Below are 19794 nucleotides of genomic sequence, written 5' to 3' on the forward strand. Positions count from 1 at the left end.
AAACCGTAGACAAGATGAACTGATACAGAGGGTACATCAATGGACTCAAACGTGAGAACAGTTGTGAGGATGACACAGGACCCAGCAGTGTCTCATTCTGTTGTATGTAGGATCGCTGGAGTTGGAACTAACTTGACAGCATCTAACAACAGCAACTTGATGGGGTAATTGTTTTCACGTACAGGAGAGCTTCTAATATAATAGGTGACTTTGAATTTCAGGAAATTCAGAGGAGTGTGCTGAGTGTTTATGTGTTAATGCATTTATCTGCATGTGTTTTCACACCACCAATTTAAATTGCTTTCTTTCTTGACTGTAAAAAAGCAAGAGGTAATGAGTTCATCATTGTTCACTAATTGTATACTTAGAAGTTTCAGACAGTAATTGTAAATTGATGCCTTTCACTAATGTTTGGGTATTTCAATGCAAATAATCACAGATGCATGTGTTCTCACATTTGCTTCTGCTATGAAAATAAACAGATGTAGCGAGCATCACAATAATCTTGGTTGACAAGAATTGGTGGATACAGCTTTTGCTATACAGTCTCTCTGAATGTTCATATATGTGTATCTCTGTATAAATGTGTATAATACAGTGAAGTAGAAAGATGAGAAGTCCTTCTGCTTATTAAGAACCCAAAATCTCTTTGTTTGGAAAAAATTTGTAAGAAGTAAATTATTTTCTTAGTCAGGCTATAAGGCAAGATAAAGAAATTAAAGACATCCAAATCTACAAAAGAAGAAAAATAATCTATATTTTCAGATAACACACGCATATGTGAATGGAAAACCATAGATACAAATTCAGGGGCTCTGAAAACATACACATAGTATGTTATGGCATAAACACACTATCAAATGTGAGCAAAAACTTACCAACAGAAGGCAAATTAGATGACTGGACTTGGACTATCCTAAAATTTAGATGCTTCTGTGCATCAAACTATTTCACCAAAAGAGAAAAAAATATCATAATGGGGGAAATTTGGCAACAGTATATCAAACAAGCAACTAATCTAAAACATTTTTGGAACACATCAACAGGAAAAAGACAAACAATCCAAGTTTAAAAAATGGCACGAGTAGACCCTTTACCAAAGAAAACATTCACAAACAAGAAGACACTCACAATAGTTAGACATCAGAGATGCAAATCAAAGCAACAATGTCAATGCCATCTCAACAATAATATACAGAAGAATAGAAAACAACAAATCCTCCTGAGCTGTGAAGCTAATGGAAACCTTATAAATTGCTGATGGAACTATAAAATGGTACAACTCTTGGGAATAATGAAGTGGTATTTCTTTTAAAAGTTGGAAATAAAAATACCACATGAACCAGAAATCTGAATACTTTGTATGTATCCTCGAGAAATAAGAGTGGTGAGAATATCTATGTATCTATATATGTAAATATAGATATAGATACTCCCATGTTCACTACAGCATGATTCCCAAATAAATTACATAAATATCTACCAATAGGTAAACAAAGTCTGGTACATACACTAGAACACCATGTAAAATTAAAGAATGATCATAAATCCTTAAAATGCCTCATCATATGAATAGTCCAAGAAGACCTTATGCAGACAAAACCTGCCAATCAAAAAATGGCAAATATTGTGAAACCATTCTGTGATGGTCCCTGGTCTCAGAAGAGAAGGGAAATTACATCAAAACTAAAGAGTAGCACATATTAAATTTGTTGAAGAGGAAGACAAATAAATGCTTTAGAGATCACTTAGACTGAAGAAGGCATTTATGCATATTTAGTATGAAATTTGGAATAGAAAATATGGTCTTAATGCATACATTTGTTATAAATAAAAGCAAAAATGTAGGGATGTTGATAATATTCAGAGCCAAATTCTCATTTTTTTCATAAATTGCAATTGGTTTTCTTGCCCAAGCACATGACTTTCAGATGATCAATTTATATTGATGCAAATGTTTACTGAGTACTTGCTAGATTCCAGCTTTTATTGTTTTTTAAGTACTGGGATGCACAAGTGAACAAAGCAGGCAAACTTCTGGTATCCTGTAGATACTGAGCGGACGTAAAATACAATAAACCACATAAAGTCTTTATGTTATTGGGTATGATAAGTTCTAAGATGAAATGCAAAACTGTGAAAGGACATGCTAGGTGAGTTTTTGAGTTTGTGAAGGAGATGGCAGATATTTTAGGTGGGGCGGCTCAGGATGACCTCCCTCAGTAACAATGTTTGAATGAGTGCATACAGAAAACGAAGGAGGGGCAATTGTGTAAAGTAGAACGAACATTCCTGGTAGAGAGATCCAATGAGGGAACCCCAAGAGAAGGGGGCTTGAACTTAGACTCATATGTAGCAGATTTAAGGACTGAAACACTCCTTTTGACTTGTGCCCCAAACACACTAATGTAAGACAAAGCAGAGACTACTATCCCAAAGTTATGATATTGGTGGTCATCTGACTTTAGTTCTGATCTCTTGCTTTGAGGGTGCCCAGTGAATGTTGGTGTAGTGATTCTCATTGAGCCATGATCCTCACGATTGGCAGTTCCAAACCACCTGCAGCTTCACAGGAGACAGAATGGGCTTTCTACTCCAAAATAGTCTCAGAAATCCCCAGGGAATCAGCATTGACTCCATGGCAGCAAATTTGTTTGATTTTTGGAATGTGGTGACCCTGGACTGCTATGTATTTACTATTTGCATGCTCTCTTTGCTCTTTTATGACATGCATTAGTCTGGCAGACATGTCTTTCTGCCTTTGTGAATGAGTGTTATCAAAGGTTTTGCTATCTCAAATCCTCTTTCTTTATATAAATAGTGTCCAATCTGTTAAGCTTTTAATCTATACAAGTCAGCAATTTATGAATTAAGGTCGGAAAAACCAGCCTATGCATGTTTAATTTCTTTTTCTCAACAATGGTTTAAATTCTATACCATTTGATAAACTACTGAAATCAATACAATTAATTTATGCCACATAGGGATGATGCATAATGTTCTCTATTATAAAATGATAATGTCTCCAAAGTTAGCCAGAGACATAAATAAGCAATAGATATATGAATGGATTTGGGGATCATACTTAATTTTAGCCCTAGTTTATTAAAACTTAATTTTTGACATGATCCTACTAGATACCTTCATGAAGAGATCACAGAAGATACAGGTGCCATGGCAAAATGTGGTAAAGAAACTGGGTGGAATCAAGCTATTAAAAGGAATAACATCTGGGGTCTTAAAGGCTTTTTTTCAAAAAAGCACCCAAGAAAGTGAGGTCACAATTACATCTACTTTGAAGAATTACACCAGGCGACTGATCCATGGATTGGAACTAGTGAAATCCAAATCAAAAGATGGAAAGATTATTAGAGTTTAATTCGTGAATACCAGGTTTGCAGAAAGCTTTGGATGACAGTGGAAACCTAAAATTAATTTGTTGGATCCAACCTAGTTTAGTAAATCTCTGGTCAACCCCTCGGAACATAGTCAAGAACAATGTGAAATAGATCATAGCAGATAAAGTTAGGTTAAAATGTAACACCTTATCATGTGATCGCCCTTTTGACCCACTTTAAAGTTGTGTCAATTTTTAGTATTTTATGTCTCCTTTTTGAGTAAGACTTTTTTCCTCTTTTGTCATTGATTGGCATTTCACTTGTTTGTTTATTTCTTATTTTTGTTTTGTATGATTTTTTTGTTTATGAAATCCAGGATAAGCAAATGTATTGAAACAGTAACTGGAATAATAATTATCTCTGGAATGGCAGGGAATGTTGAGGGGAAAATGCAGGGTTACTAATGAGTATGATGAGAAAGAAGACAATATTCTGAAATTGTTTGTGGTAGTGATTACACCACTTGTCTTAGTATTATTGAACTATTAAATTGTATAATAAAACTATTTTTAAAAATACTATTTATTTTGTTGTCATTTTAAAAAAATTAAAAATTTATTTAATTGCCTTTTTAATATTTTGATGGAAATAAAACTTTTTGCAAAGGGAGCTCATTACTTAAGAGATTTGGTGTCATCTAGAACTACCAGCAAAAAAGACAAAGAGGTTGAGGAAGTGTGAGGGTGGGTGGGAAGGGGGGGTAGAATGAGATGTCTCTTATGCCCAGAAAACAAAGGGCCTTTAAGGGAATGATGATAAACATTTGACTGTAGGATTCAGCTAAATGTTAATATTGGGGTATTGGAGAAATGAATAAAATATTTTATTCTATTTGGATTATTATCTATGTGTGTTGAGCACAGAAGCACAGGTAGAAAGTGGGAAAATATAGGGAGATCAGTTAGCAGGCTGGAGAGAGGCACATCTAGTTACTCACTCAATCTATCAGCTGTAGAAGAATTCCCTCCCTACTTCTTGTCTATCTAAGCTTTATAAGAATCTCCAACCCCTTTTAAAGCCTGATGCTCTGTCCGGATAGCATTTTAACGGTTGCCTAGTGGTGTAGCCATAAATCTCCTTGATTATGAGGTCTGGAAATCTGAATGGGACTGATGTCCAGTGAGTGAGGTGGCCCTGCAGAGTATAAATGATTGGGAAAAAACAACTTGGTCCTTCTTCTCCGGAAAGTGGGACAAACTGCAAAGGAAACTTCATAATCTCAAGTAAAACCAAGTAACCATGACCCTGATCATGTTATTTGCTCTGTTTTCTGCAATAAACTGGCTTCCATTTTCCCAGCACTCTGTAAGTGTCTTGTGAATGGCACCCAGTAGGACCGATGGACGCAGTGTGCGTGCATGAGAGCATTGCTATCACGAATTGAATCGTTCCAGTAGTCTTATAGCTGCTCGAAACCTTCATAGAACGTTTGTGGTAAGCTGAGTGTGCATGAAGAGGTTTTTGCAATAATTCAGAAGACAGAAGATAATAGACATGACCCAGGAAGGAGAGTCAAATTCTTCCTTGGTTGAAAAGAAAGTGGTTAGCAGGATTTGATTACAGGCTGGATGAGAATTATAAAAGAGAAAAACTGATGATGATTCTACACATTTAACTTGTGAACCTGGAGTGCTGAAGCGTCTGTTAAAGAAATGAAGGAGAGCATTCTCACCATGAATAAGGGTTTTACCTAGAGCAACTTAATCAATTTACTAACTCTACGTTAGAAAGGAAGAAAAAGAAGCTTACTCTTTAGAAGGTGGCTGACAACAAAACAGACTGCCTTCATGGTGTTCTATTTCACATCAGAACATATAGAGATGTTAGACGTCTTACTTTGACATTTACATCTTCAAATGCCACATATGGATGTTCTACATTAACTCAGGTGTCAGGAGAATCAGAGAGGGAAAATGTAAACCATAAATAAGGTTCCTAAAGGCTTAGGCCAAATGAAGGATGTCTTTGTCACTTACTCACACCCAACAGGGAAAGAAAGAAAGACCCTCAGAGTCATCTGATCCTTCCAGATGACATCTGCATCCAACCTGTTTGTCTTGGAACAATGCAATGAATTATAAAATTCCATATAGACTACATTTAGCATAGTAACTTGGCTAACTGCAGTAAGTGAAGTAACTTGAGGTTCCCCGTAGAGGAAACCACTTATAATACAAACCCAACTATTTTCAGGATGTTTGTGAGTAAAGAAAATGTATTTGTAAATTATTTGAAATAGCTATCCTTAAATTTGTCTGTATTTATGTTTATATATGTGCATGTTTTAAAATGTACATACAAACATACACACATTAAAAAAAACAGTACAGGACTATGGCATTGACTCCAACACATAGTGGCCTTGCTTAGGGTTCTGAAAATTTAACTATTTCCAGGAGTAGGGAACCTCATCTTTCACACATGACTTGAACTGTCAACTGTGTGGTGAACAGTTGAACATATATTCAGCACAAATATTCATATATACATGGCAAGATATGGTGAGGAAGGACGTGATTTTGAGGAATAAGATATGTATGACTCGAGCCAAGGTACTTAATATCATTTTAATAATTTTATTGCCATATTTTTCACATATCCAATATAACCATTCAATTACTTTAGAAGATTTGTGAAATCATCAGCACAATAAATTTCAGAACACTTTTTTCTTGTACTTGTTAGCTCTCCATTTTTCCCCATCATTCCCTGCTATGCCCCTCCCAAGAACTGTCTTGATAGATCTAACCATCCCATGGGTGTCATCTACAGAAAGACGTACAAACCCCCACAATCATACACATTTATACAAAGCAGGCAAGCAAGAAAAGAAAATAAATCCTGCAGCAACAATGACTAGACAAAACATGGAAAATTCTTCATCAAAGAGAAAGCAGAAAATATAAAAACTGGAATAAGCAATTGAAGATGTGTTTCACAGTCCATGCCTGGCCTGGACTTAGCTGCTGATACTGAGCTTCTCCACCGTCTCTTCCCACAGATATGGTGAACTTGATTCCTTGGTATTCCATCCATAAGTGTCCATTTTGTTTAGTCCAACACATATTTGGGAGTGGGGAGGGAGGGGGGAAATGAGCAGCAGATATTAAGAGCTCATGTAGAAGGCAAATGTTATGAGAATGATGATGGCAACAAATGTACATATGTTCTTGACACAATGGATGGATGTATGCATTGTGATAAGAATTGTATGAGCCCCCAATAAAATGATTAAAATAAATAAATAAAAATAAATGCTAGCTTAAAAGTAGCAGCAAATTAAATAAAGATAGCGATCATATGTCTACACACATCAAGTCGCATGGATCAAGTGTCATCATTTACACCACTGCTTATTTATATTGAGGGCAGTCATGCTTTATTAAAAAAAACAATGTCAGCAACAAAAATGTGATCAGAAGGATAACAGCCCTATAGGCCAGGATCCATGCGAGAAATAGCTGGCCTCCATAGAAGAGATGTTTGAAAAGTTTTCAAAAAAGGAACAGTTAACAGCTGTGTTCAACACAGTGAAGTATCTCTTGACTATGTAAAGTCAATATGATGCCTAGGGCTATGCATGATGTGACAAAGACCCAGTAGAACGTTAGCTCAGACTGCTGCTCCATAGGAACCTTGGCTTCTGTTGTTGCTGTTGTTTACTGCCCCATAGTCAACCCCTGACTCATAATCATTTCTACATCTAACTGAGTAAAATATTGCCCAGTCCCATATTATCCCCATAATTTCTGGTAAATCAACTACTGTTTACACTGATTGATTTTCCCTAACCTTGCTTATTATTGTTGATAATATACACAGCGCATCCACTGCTACCAAGTGACTAGCAATGACTCTGTATAGGGCCCCTGAGGCTGTAAATCTTAATGGAACCAACAGTCCCATCTTTTTCCCGAAGAGTCGGTTTTTAAGATTGTGCTCTTGTAATTAGCAGTCCAACATTTACCTGATAGCACCACAAGGGTTCCTGATATGATTCATGACATACACCAGTTTTCAATAACTTGTATGTTTATAATTTCATGACATCAATTGCATTTTTAAGCTGATTTCTGAAAGTAGATTACCAGGACTTCCTTCTTCCGCAATTTGGCATGGAACCTCTGTTGAAACTCCTTCCACGTCATAGCAGCACACAAGCTTCCAAATACAAGCAGTTGGTGGCTGCACGTGAGATACACTGGTTGGGAATCATACTTCGTCTCCTGCATGGAAAGTGAGCATTCTACCACTGAACCTCACTGGTACCAGTGCCCTTTATCATGCCACCAGAAAACAAGTACAGCAAGGAGGAAGATAAGCCTGACTAATTTATCCTTTTGTGTTTGGTTTAGATAACTGCAATTGAAGGAGAGGTGGCAAGTCAGCTAGGTTATAGAGAATATATTCATGGAAGATATTCATAGAGGATACATTTATGAACAAAGGAGTGAAATGAATTATAAAAGTCAAATAAAGAATATACCACAAAAGCTGAATAAAAACTGAAAGACAAAGAAGGAATACATTAATATTCAAAAGAAGGAAGACAAATTGCTCATCATGTCATGTTTTGTGTAGCACTAACTGCAACTGCTTATGTGGAGACTATTTCAAAGATGCTTGTTAGATGCAAATAAAATTTTAAACCAAACATTATGAAAAAATTTTAAATGCAGTCAATTCAGTGAGAATGAAAAAAATGAACATTATAAATGGTGAGAGGAGGAAGGAAAAGAGATATAAAAGAAAAAGATGACTTTTAGAGAATTGAAAATGAGACAGATTTGGGGTATATATCTGTGGTGGCAGGGCACTGAAGTTAGATTCCCTGCCAACAAAATGTTTTATCCATCTTTTTATAGTGTCTCTTTCACTGCAGCCATAGCAGCTCATTCACCATCTTTGGATTTTCACAATGGTGTTATTCACCATAAGCCTTCTTCTTGCCCTTCTGTTTCAAACTGCATTATTGAGTTCCTGTATCTTGTTTAAATGTTTCCAGAATTTGTTAACAAACCATTTAATTTGTTTATTTTTTATACAACATTGCTTATAGTGTATTGATCCATGATATAATATTTTCTAAAGAGCCAGATGTTTAATCATATGCTTGGCACATATTGATGCTGAAAAATATTTTTAGTAAATGAATGAAAAAATAAATTATTCAAAGAGATAACTAATATAGTAATGCAATTTAAAGGTCTGATTCACCATCTATTCATTTGCAAATAGATTGGATCATACTTCTATTGATGTAGTCTCCACGAGAAAGAATGCTTTCTGCTACCTTGAACAATATTTTTTTACTGTAAATCCAGTGAATGTGGGGGACAGATGTAAATGGACATTTATCAGTTTTTAATTGTATTAGTCACCAATCATCTCTAAACACAGGGAAAAAGAAACTATGGCTTCCTTATTTAAAGGATAAGAAGAAACCAGAGAAAATAAATACTCAATAAGTCAGTGTTATTTTTTCTGATTTGTCTTTCACTTGCTTCCATGTCCTGGCTTTAAAATGGATCATAGCTCTATAGGATGATAAAATTACTTTTGCCTAAAAGGAAATAGGCATCAGAGATGTCGATTGAAGAAACTTGTAAGTAGAAGTATTCTCTCTGCTCTGCAACTCTGGTGAATGAAGATTTGGATGCATGATGATGCAAGCAGTCATGAATGAAGATATTTATCCAAAATTATCTACTAAACTTAAATATTTAAATCAAGGAACTGGCTCTCACAAATGTCAGCAGACTTTTAATTTAAAGCCCAACCATGCAAGCTGTATCATTTAATTTTTAGCTGGAGATTAAACCTTTTTTTAAAAAAATACTTAAAAATTATTTTCTTAGGGGCTCATACAACTCTTATCACAATCCATACATACATCAGTTGTGTAGAGCACATTTGTACATTGAGTGCCCTCATCATTCCCAAACCATTTGCTCTCAACTTAAGCCCCTGGCATCAGTTCCTCATATTTTCCCCTCCCTCCTCGAACCAACCTCCCTCATAAACCCTTGATAATTTATGCATTATTATTTTGTCATATCTTGCCCTGTAGGATATCTCCCTTCAATCACTTTTCTGTTGTCCATCTCCCAGGGAGGAGGTCACATGTAGATCCCTGTAATCGGTTCCCTATTACCAACCCACTCTCCCTCTACACTCCCAGTATCGCCACTCACACCACTGATCCTGAAGGGATTATCCGCCCTGGATCCCCTGTATTTCCAGTTCCTCTCTGTACCAGTGTACATCCTCTGGTCTAGCCAGACTTGCAAGGTAGAATTCGGATCATAATAGTGTGGTGGGAGTGGGGGAAACATTTAGGAAGTAGAGGAAAGTTTTGTTTTTCACTGCTGCTACATCACACCCTGACTGGTTCATCTCCTCCCTGAGATCCTTCTGTAAAGAGCTGTCCAGTGGCCTATAGATGGGCTTTGGGTCTCCACTCTGCACAACCCCCCTCACTCACTATGATAAGATTTTTTGTTTTGATATACCTGATATCTGATCCCTTGGACTCCTTGTGATCGCACGAGCTGGTGTGCTTCTTCAATGTGGGCTTTGTTGCTTCTGAGCTAGATGGCTGCTTATTTACCTTCAAGCCTTTAATTCCCCAGATAGTATATCTTTTTATAGCTGGGCACCATCAGCTTTCTTCACCATATTTATCCGCTATGTCTTCAGCGATTATTGTCAGGAAGGTGAGCATCAGAGAATGCCAGTTTAATAGAAGAAAGTGTCCTTGCATTTAGGCAGTACTTGGAGGTGCTTACATCTTTTATCACAATCCATACATTTATCCAGTGTTTGAAGCGCATTTGCACATGTGCCACCATCATCATTTTCAAAGCATTTTTCCCACCTTGAGCCCATGATATCAACTCCCTATTTCTTTCCTCTCCCTGCCCCGCCTGCCCTCCCTCATGAACCCTTGATAAATTTTACATTATTTCCATATCTTACATCATCATCTGTCACCCCTCACTCACTTTTCCATTATTCATCTCCCTGGGTGGAGGTTATAGATTGATCCTTGTGATTCATCCTCCTTTTCTCCCCCGACCTTCCCCGAATCCTCCTGGTATTTCTACTCTCCTTGTTTGCCCTGAGGGGTTTATCTGTCCTGGATTCCCTGTGTTTTGGGCTCTTATCTGTAGCACTGTGCATGCTCTGGTCTAACCCAATTTGTAAGGTAGAATTGAGGTCATTATAGTGGGGGAAGGAAGCACCAAAGGACTACAGGAAAGCTATGTGTTTCATTAGTGCTAAACTGCCCCTTGACTGGCTCATCTCTTCTCTGTGACCCCACTGTGAGGGAATGTTCAATTGTCTATAGATGGGCATTGTGTCTCCACTCCATGCACCACCACCCCAATTCACCTTGGGTATGATTTTGTTCTGGGTATTTGATGGCTGATACCTGATCCTATTGACACCTCATAGGCTGGTATGCTTCTCCCATGTTGGCTTTGTTGCTTCTCAGCTAGATGGTTGCTAGTTTATCATCAAGCCTTTAAGACCCCAGATGCTGTATCTTTTGATAGCTGGGCACCATCAGCTTTCTTCACCACTTTTGGTTATGCACAAATTTTGTCTTCAGCCATCGTTTCGGTAAGGTGAGCATCAAAGAATGCCGGATTGTTAGAACAAAGTGTTATTTTGTTAAGGGAGTACTTGAGCAGAGGCCCAATGTTCATCTACAACCTTAATTCTTAACATATAGATATGAGTATATAGTTTTATTCCCCTTTCATTAATGTATATTTACATATGTACATACCTGTATTAAAAAGTGCCATTTGTTGCTTTTAAAGATATACATAAATTATAGATATGGCAAAAATAGGTGGCCCTTCACTAATATTTCAGAGCAAATGCCAACCACTGAAACTCACAATTATAGAATTTGTTTCATGAAACAAAGAATCCAAAATAAATTACATTTTTTAAAAATTAAAGGTAGTTTAAAATAAAGTTTCTGGTTATAAAGGAGCAGAATTACAATAATTTTACATATTAATATCATAGAAATAAAAAGGCAAAATTTACTTTGAACCAGCTTAAAGATGGATGGGGAACTCATTTGAATGGTAAGATAAATATGGTTTTGAGTTTTTATTCTGGACTTAAATTTTCATTTTTTTCTCAAAATAAGTGCTCATAGGATTCCCAACAAGATGATGATTCAAGCACACAGACTCTGCAACGAATATATGAGTCTATACCACAAAGACTCTTTGCAACGAATATATGAGAGACCAAATGAAACAGAGATGAATGATAATCCTGAAACTCCAAGTTGTAGAGGAAAGGATAGAAAAGTGGATTGAATATTAACTAAGAGAAGAAACGGAACAAACACAGTAAGAGAAGAGAGAGGTGGGTGAATTGTCAACTTGTCTGAGTCTGGGAAATCACCTGGGACTTTTGCCAGCAGAATTCCTTTGAGACAAGGGCATGTCACAGAGAGGGCTTCTAGCAAGATGGGACACTCCCATGTTTTCCATACCCTCTGGGTAACCAGAAGTGTTATCAACGTTTCTATCACCCACACAGCAACCAGTAACGCTTCCAGCCCAAGGGTTCCTGGTTCCTCTGAGGTTGAAGACATGCCCTTGTGACTTGGAAATTGGTTCATCACCCTCAAGTCTATTGGTACCTGCTCTCTTCCTTATTGCACTAACAGAATGCACAGTGCCACTTCTCTGGCAACCATGACAGACAAGAACTCCTTCTATAACTAGCCTCCTTTTGCCAGCTGCCTTCTGGCCCTAAAAGAATTCCTGAAAAATATGCTGACTTCAGCTACCATCTAAGCATGCATGTACTTCCAGATCAGTAACCTGTCTACACAGCCCAACCGCATCTGTACTTCCTGCAACTATACCTACTGGAAGAGGGTCAGTGCCTGCCCATTCCTGCTCCACAGGCTCATGGGGAGATTTACACAAATACCAGCCCACCCTGCTCTCGACTGTGCTGTATAAATTGTTCATGCACCAAGAGATAGGTGAAATGTGGCTAAGGTCTCACCAACATAAAATCACCAATTAAATGCAAATAAAACATCACTACAATATCTCAAAAATGACGATTTCAGGTCACATGAATAAACCAGATAGAGTGGCTCGAACAAGTGACCAATATATAAAGCAAATAATTTATGATGTTCCTCCTAAGGGAATAAAAGACATTAGAATTACCTAAAAAGGAGTTCAAATGAATGATATTTAGGTGCTTTCAACTGATTGAGAGAAAGATCTAAAAGGCCACAGGGGAAATCACTGGGAATAAAATGCTTCAGAACGCTTCAGGAAAATGCTGAAAAACCCAACTGAAAAAAAGAAGGAAAAATTAAAGCTACATTAAAAACTACCAAATAGACCAGATGGACACTGTGAGGATTACGGAAACGGACAAGGCATTGACAGTGCAATTCAGAAAGTGCTGAATGTAAGTCTTACCATCCCCACTGCAAATCTTCACCCAATTCACAACAAAAGATTTTTTTCTTTTTATACAATCACTTTATTAGGGGCTCATACAACTCTTATCGCAATCCATACATACATCAATTGTGTGAAGCACATTTGTACATGCATTGCCCTCATCATTCTCAAAATATTTGCTCTCCACTTAAGCCCCTGGCATCAGCTCCTCATTTTGCCCCCCTCTTCCTCCCTGCTGCCCCTTCCCTCATGAACCCTTGATAATTTATAAATTATTATTATCTTGTCATATCTTACACTGTCCGACATCTTCCTTCGCCATATTCTGTTATCCATCCCCCAGGGAGGAGGGTATATATAGATCCTTGTAATCAGTTCCCCCTTTCCACTCCACCCTCCCTCTACCTCCTGGTATTGCCACTCACACCACTGGTCCTGAAGGGATCATCTGCCCTTGATTCCCTGTGTTTCCAGTTCCTATCTGTACCAGTGTACATCCTCTGGTCTAGCCAGATTTGTAAGGTAGGAATGGGATCATGATAGTGGGTGTTGGGGTGTTGGGGGATGAGGAAGCATTTAGGAACTAGAGGAAAGTTGTATGTTTCATCGTTGCCACTCTGCACCCTGACTGGCTCGTCTCCTCCTGAACCCTTCATTAAGGGGATGTCAAATTGCTTACTGATGGACTTTAGGTCTCCACTCTGCACTCCCCCACATTCACAATGATATGATTTTTTTGTTCTGATGATGCCTAATACCTGATCCCTTTGACACCTGGTGTCAAGCTTGTGTGTTTCTTCCATGTGGGCTTTGTTGCTTCTGAGCTAGATGGCCGCTTGTTTACATTCAAGTCTTTAAGACCCCAGATGCTATATCGTTTGATAGCCAGCCACCATCAGCTTTCTTCACCACATTTGCTTGTGCACCCGCTTTGTCTTTAGCGATCATGTAGGGAAGGTGAACCTCATGAAATGCCAGTTGAAAAGAAGAAAGTGTTCTTGCATTGAGGGAGTACTTGAGTGGAGGCCCAATGTCCATATGCTACCTTAATACTAAACCTATACATATATGCACATAGATCTATTTCCACATCCTCATATATAAAATATTTCTTTTAAACTAAAAAATTTGGAAAAAATTGTCCATATTATGCCTATCTCTTTTACTTTCAATTTAGAGGAGACTCACAAATGTTTATTAAGAAACATGCTTCTCTTTTGCCAAGTGGCTAATAAATTATATCTCCATGTTGGAGGCATTTAGTGGACCTTGTGCTTCTTCTGTCACGGTGGTCACTGGCCACCATACTAACTCCCCAAAACTCAACATTTGAAATAGAGCTGCTACATTTATGGATATTTACTGAATAACGTGCTAACAGAGAGAAGGACATAGAATTTGAAGGAATCTGAAAGCTGGACACCAAGTATTTCAGGAATGTTGGTAAGGCTCTTCCACAGAGATTCTTCCTGGTTATCCACTGCTTGGATTCCACAAACTGGAGAGCTCTTGCTAACTAGGTCTAAACTCCTATTCCACGAGGACCTGGGGAAACAACCATTCCTCTTCACTCTCTGGCTCCCACTCTCATATTAATCGTGGGCATATTCTATACAGCGTTTACCACCACCACCACCACCAGTTGCCAGCTAGTGAATTACAGCTCTCTGTGTCTCCGAGTGGAACGGGGCTCCACATTTCACATGTAAATGATGGGTATGTGGCAGGGTGGGGAGCGGGGCAGGAGATATAGATTTTCAGTCCTTTCTTTTCAGCTCTTCTGGGTAGATTTGAGTCTGATTTCTTTTTATTAGTATCCAATCTCATTAACTTTTTGCCCAACCTAGAAACTCAATAAAGTCTACATTTTGTCACCATTACCATATATATAAAAACAAATGGGAGGCTAAGCCAAGCTCTTCAAAAACTATTACCCATCATAACTATTCTTGGATGGAAAACCTTTTAAAAATATGAATTAGAAAGGGAGTGGTTGCCTGGTTTGTCATTGTCCCAATTATTTGTATTTCAGATCAGTTAGAAACTAATTATTAGACAATCATTATGTTTGTGTGAAAACAAAAGCAATTTTGTGCACTATAGTAAGTAAATAAAGTACTGTGTTTGCTAACAAGCACTTCCCCTGGAGGAGAGCACCTTGTGAGGTGGAAAACTCTGCATCAGCCACTTGTTTCGTACCTATGAGGCAAGACCAGAAAACAAGCAAACAAACAAACAAGCACTTCTTCAAGAATTTGTTTGCAATCGTTAGGCTTGGTTAACTTTTACTATGTCAGTTGTAAGATGCAGTCCCAAACATCCTCACAATCATTGCTATGTTTGAACCTCATTGTTGTAGTAACTCTATTAACCCATCTCATTAAATGATTTCAGGTTTTTCACTATTCTTGTATGTTACCAATCATGATGTCCATGTCCATGTATTGATCCCGCCTGCCGGCAGTACTCAACCTGTGGTTTGTGACCTCTTTGGGGTTCGAATGACCCTTTAGCAGGGGTCACCAGAGACCACTGGAAAACACATAAATACTTCACGATCTATAATTGCATATTGTTTTGTGATTAATCACCACGCTTTCATTATGTTTAATTGGTAACAATGAAATTACATCCTGCATATCAGATATTTACATTATGATTTATAACTAGCCAAATTACACTTACGAAGTAGCAATGAAAATAATTTTATGGTTGGGGTCACAACAACATGAAGAATTGTATTAAAGGGTCACGGCATTAGGAAGGTTGAGAACCACTGGGCAAGCATGTCCCAAGTACATAAGACAAGGTGTAATTACTGTCATCTCTAAAGAATATTATAGCTCTGCTATATTCCTAGTAACTTCGTGTCTTCTTCTGGCGGTTCATAGTATATTCAATATTCGTCACTAACACCATCATTCAAAGTCATTAACTGCTCTGTTTTCCTTTTGTGTTGTCTAGTTTTCCAACACATATGGGGCAGTTGAAAACACCATTGTTTTAATCAGGAGATAATTAATACTAAAAATGACATCTTTGTCTTTGAACTTTTTTTATCTGATTGTTTATTATTATTTTTTATTTATTTTTAAACATTTATTAGGGGCTCATACAGCTCTCATCACAATCCATACATATACATACATCAATTGCATAAAGCACATCTGTACATTCTTTGCCCTAATCATTTTCAACGCATTTGCTCTCCACTTAAGCCTTTTGCATCAGGCCCTCTTTTTTTCCCTCCATCCCCGCTCCCCCCTCCATCATGAGCCCTTGATAATTTACAGATTATTATTTTGTCATATCTTGCCCTATCTGGCATCTCCCTTCACCCCTTTCTCTGTTCTCTGTCCCCCAGGGAGGATGTCACATGTGGATCCTTGTAATCGGTTCCCTCTTTCCAACCCACTCACCGTCTACCCTCCCAGTATTGCCCCTCACACCCCTGGTCCTGAAGGTATCATCCACCCTGGATCCCCTGTGCCTCCAGCTCCTACATGCACCAGTGTACAACCTCTGCCCTATCCAGACTTGCAAGGTAGAATTCGGATCATGGTAGTTGGGGGGGGGGGGGGAGGAAGCATCCAGGATCTGGGGGAAAGCTGTATTCATTGGTACTACATTTTAAAGAGGGCTTTTTCAAAAAATCTGTCTAATGCAATATTTCACTCCATTCATTACTGCTGTTTCCATAGGCATTAATTGTGGATATAAGTAATATCCACATGTATTCAACTACTTCAATATTTTCTCCATTTATTATGCTTTTAGTTATCAAATTAGTTGTGATGATTTTGCTTTCTTTATATTGAGATGCAATACTGCAGGCTGTTGTATTTTGTCTCCATCACTAAATGCTTTAAAACATTATAATTTTCAGCAAGCAAGGTCCAGTTATCTTCATATTACATGTTGTTAATATGTCTTTTCCCAAACTTGATGCCACATTCTTCTTCATAGTCTAGTTTCTTGGATAATTTGCTAAATATATAGTGTGAATAACTACAGTGAAAGGATATACACCATTACTGATTTTAAACTACACAATTTTCCCTTTGTGATGGTTATTTGTCTACTAGACAGTCATACCTGGGTGAATTAGGGGTGGGGCTACCTTATGAATCAGGTTGCAGTATAATGACGTCTCCTTGGGGGTGGAGGGGGGGTGGCCTTCTGTACAATTGAGAGACCCCGAGTAGAACAGAACTTTCTCTTGTTCCTTCAAATTCTGCTGGATCTAGATAATCTGTCTCCTGTTATATCACCTGTTGATATCAGGAACCATCAGCCGACTGTCAACCTTGAATCCTTTTGGTTGATCTTGGATTCATTTACCTCTGCATCCACCAGCCCATGGGCCCCTGCTTCCTAATTTTGCTTCCTGTCTATCAGCTTCTTCAGTTACATGAGTCAGGAGAAGCCTCCAGCTTACATCTGACCCATAGACTGGAACCAGACTGGCCTTACCTGCTTATATAACTATGTAAGTTATTTCTTGATACCAATTTCTTTCTATATGCATAAACATATGTGTCACTGGTTTTGCTTCTCTAGAAACCTAATTCACATGTTCTTTCAGAAATATTTCTTGTAGGTCTATTTACAGGTTCTGCATCAGCACAATTAAATGATCTGGAATTCCTATTCTTCATCGCATTAGCCATAATTTACTATGATCCACACAGCCAAATGCATTCTTTGATTTCAGTCAAGACACAGGGTGGTACAAAGAGTTCGTGGAGAAATTCCATTGTCTTTTAATCTAATTTTTGCATAAAATCTGTGAAGTCTTTTATATATTTAATGGTCATACATTTATTCCACCCTGCACATCCTCTTCTGAATCTGGCTTGAATTTATGGCATTTCCCTGTTGGAGCATCGCTGAAACTGTTTTTGAATTCTCAACTATAGTCTCTTTAGAATACCAGGTTTTGAAGGACTTATATCAAGCAAACATTGCTAAAAATAATGACATTTATTAAAATTACACTAGAATGGTTTTACACAGGAGTTGGCTTCACATTATCAAGGCGCCACACAATTGTCCTCATAGGAAAATTTCTGAAAACTATAGAGGAATTCATATATAAGGCATCTCTCTCTCTCTCTCTCTCTCTCTCTCTCTCTCTCTCTCTCTCTCTCTCTCTCTCTTTCTCTTTCTCTCTATCACACACACACACACACACACACACACACACACACATAGAGTCAAGTTATTCTATGTTATGCTATACTAATAATATTTACTAATACTGTAAACTACTGAATATTATCTGCCTCAATGACTCTCAAGAGGGCCCAATCATTACCAGGGAAGACCTTTTGTTCATTCATCACTGTTTCCCTACTAGCCACCAGTGTGCCAGACACGTGAGATGTGCTCTGTGAATATCTTTTGAATAATCAGTTTAAAAACAGGAACAAAAATGAAAAAAAAGTTTTCTCTACCAGCACTTTCTGATTTTCACTTTTTCAATTATTTTCCCCCTTATAGCATTCTCACATTCTTTCTCCCTCTCATCTCTGCTACTCTCAATATGTTAACAGTGTTCATTTCTCTTTGCAAATTCCTTTTGTGTGCACCACCTGGGTAATGGTAGAAGACAGATACCACCATAGAATTAAAATTTACAACCCTGCCAGGTAGAAATAGCGTATGGAATAAATTAGAATTATTAAGTTACTCATCCAAATATCATGAAAGGTTTTGATGAGTCTACCTTGAAACTTTATGATCCATTTTTACTTTACTTATGTAGTCATAAATGCTATGTAAAATAAGCCTACTGATGGTTTGGCTTTCTCAATATTTAACCTTGAGAATCCACAGAAAGAGGGTATAATTACAAGTTAGACAGAATTCTCAGAAAAAGGGAACAATTACAAGCTAGACAAAGAATCCAATTAAGTATAATGCAAGCATGCCTTTTAACTATTTTTTAAGGAGAAAAGAAAGAGTTAAAAGACTTGTTAAGCAATATTTAATTAAGTTATATACATTTTAGAACTAAATGTGTAGCTGCAGAAGCTGATGGATAGGAAGCAAGCAGAGGAAGAAGGAGGGCCACAGGTTGGTGGATGCACAGCTGAATGAATCCAAGTTTGGCTGCCTGTTGACAACTCCAAGAGTTGGCCGGTGACACAACAGGAGAATGATAAAGCAGTCGCAGTATCCAGATCCAGGAGAAGGTGAATTTGCAAGAGAGAGCTCTGTCATGGTCAAGTTCTCTCTCTTATCCAAAGGCAAGGTCCCTAGCAGATGTCATCAGGATGCAGCTTGATTGATAGTTTTGGCTCCACCCCTACCTTCACTCAGGTATATCAAATTGACATAAAATATAGCCATCACATTAAATGAGGTAAGCTTTTATTTATCATATACTCATTTATCATACACATTTGAGGAAATGTGATTAACGCTTGATCTGGATGTTATAGTAAGTAAAAAAGGGAAAGGTGGAAATATAGAGACAGAAATAAAAATAGAATTGAGCTGAGCAAGAGAAAGTGGTTGAGTGAAGAAGTTGGAGGAGAGGAAGCAGGAGAAAAAGAAGAAAAAGAAAACAGGAAGAAAAAATTTGCAAGATACTCATATTTGGCAGCTTAGTGACATTACTGTTTAAAGTTATTCTGAATCTATGTAAACTCCAGTATTTTGCTATCGGATTTAAATGGTTAATCTTTGAGATTTTAAAATATTATATCGTAAATTAACTGCATTTAAAGGCTCATTCCTTAAACTATCTGAGACAACAGATTATGCCATAAAACAGTTAAGAACTTTTTCCATTGTTTTAGTTCTCACATTAATCTTGTAATTAAAAACAGAACCACAGGAAGGCCAGACTAAAAGTGTTGCTATTAAACACTGCTTGATTTCAAATTGACCCAAGGTAAAAGGACTCTGTTTTCCCAATCTCAGAA

Source organism: Tenrec ecaudatus, chromosome 13 (genome assembly GCF_050624435.1).
Source record: "Tenrec ecaudatus isolate mTenEca1 chromosome 13, mTenEca1.hap1, whole genome shotgun sequence".
Classification (NCBI taxonomy): domain Eukaryota; kingdom Metazoa; phylum Chordata; class Mammalia; order Afrosoricida; family Tenrecidae; genus Tenrec; species Tenrec ecaudatus.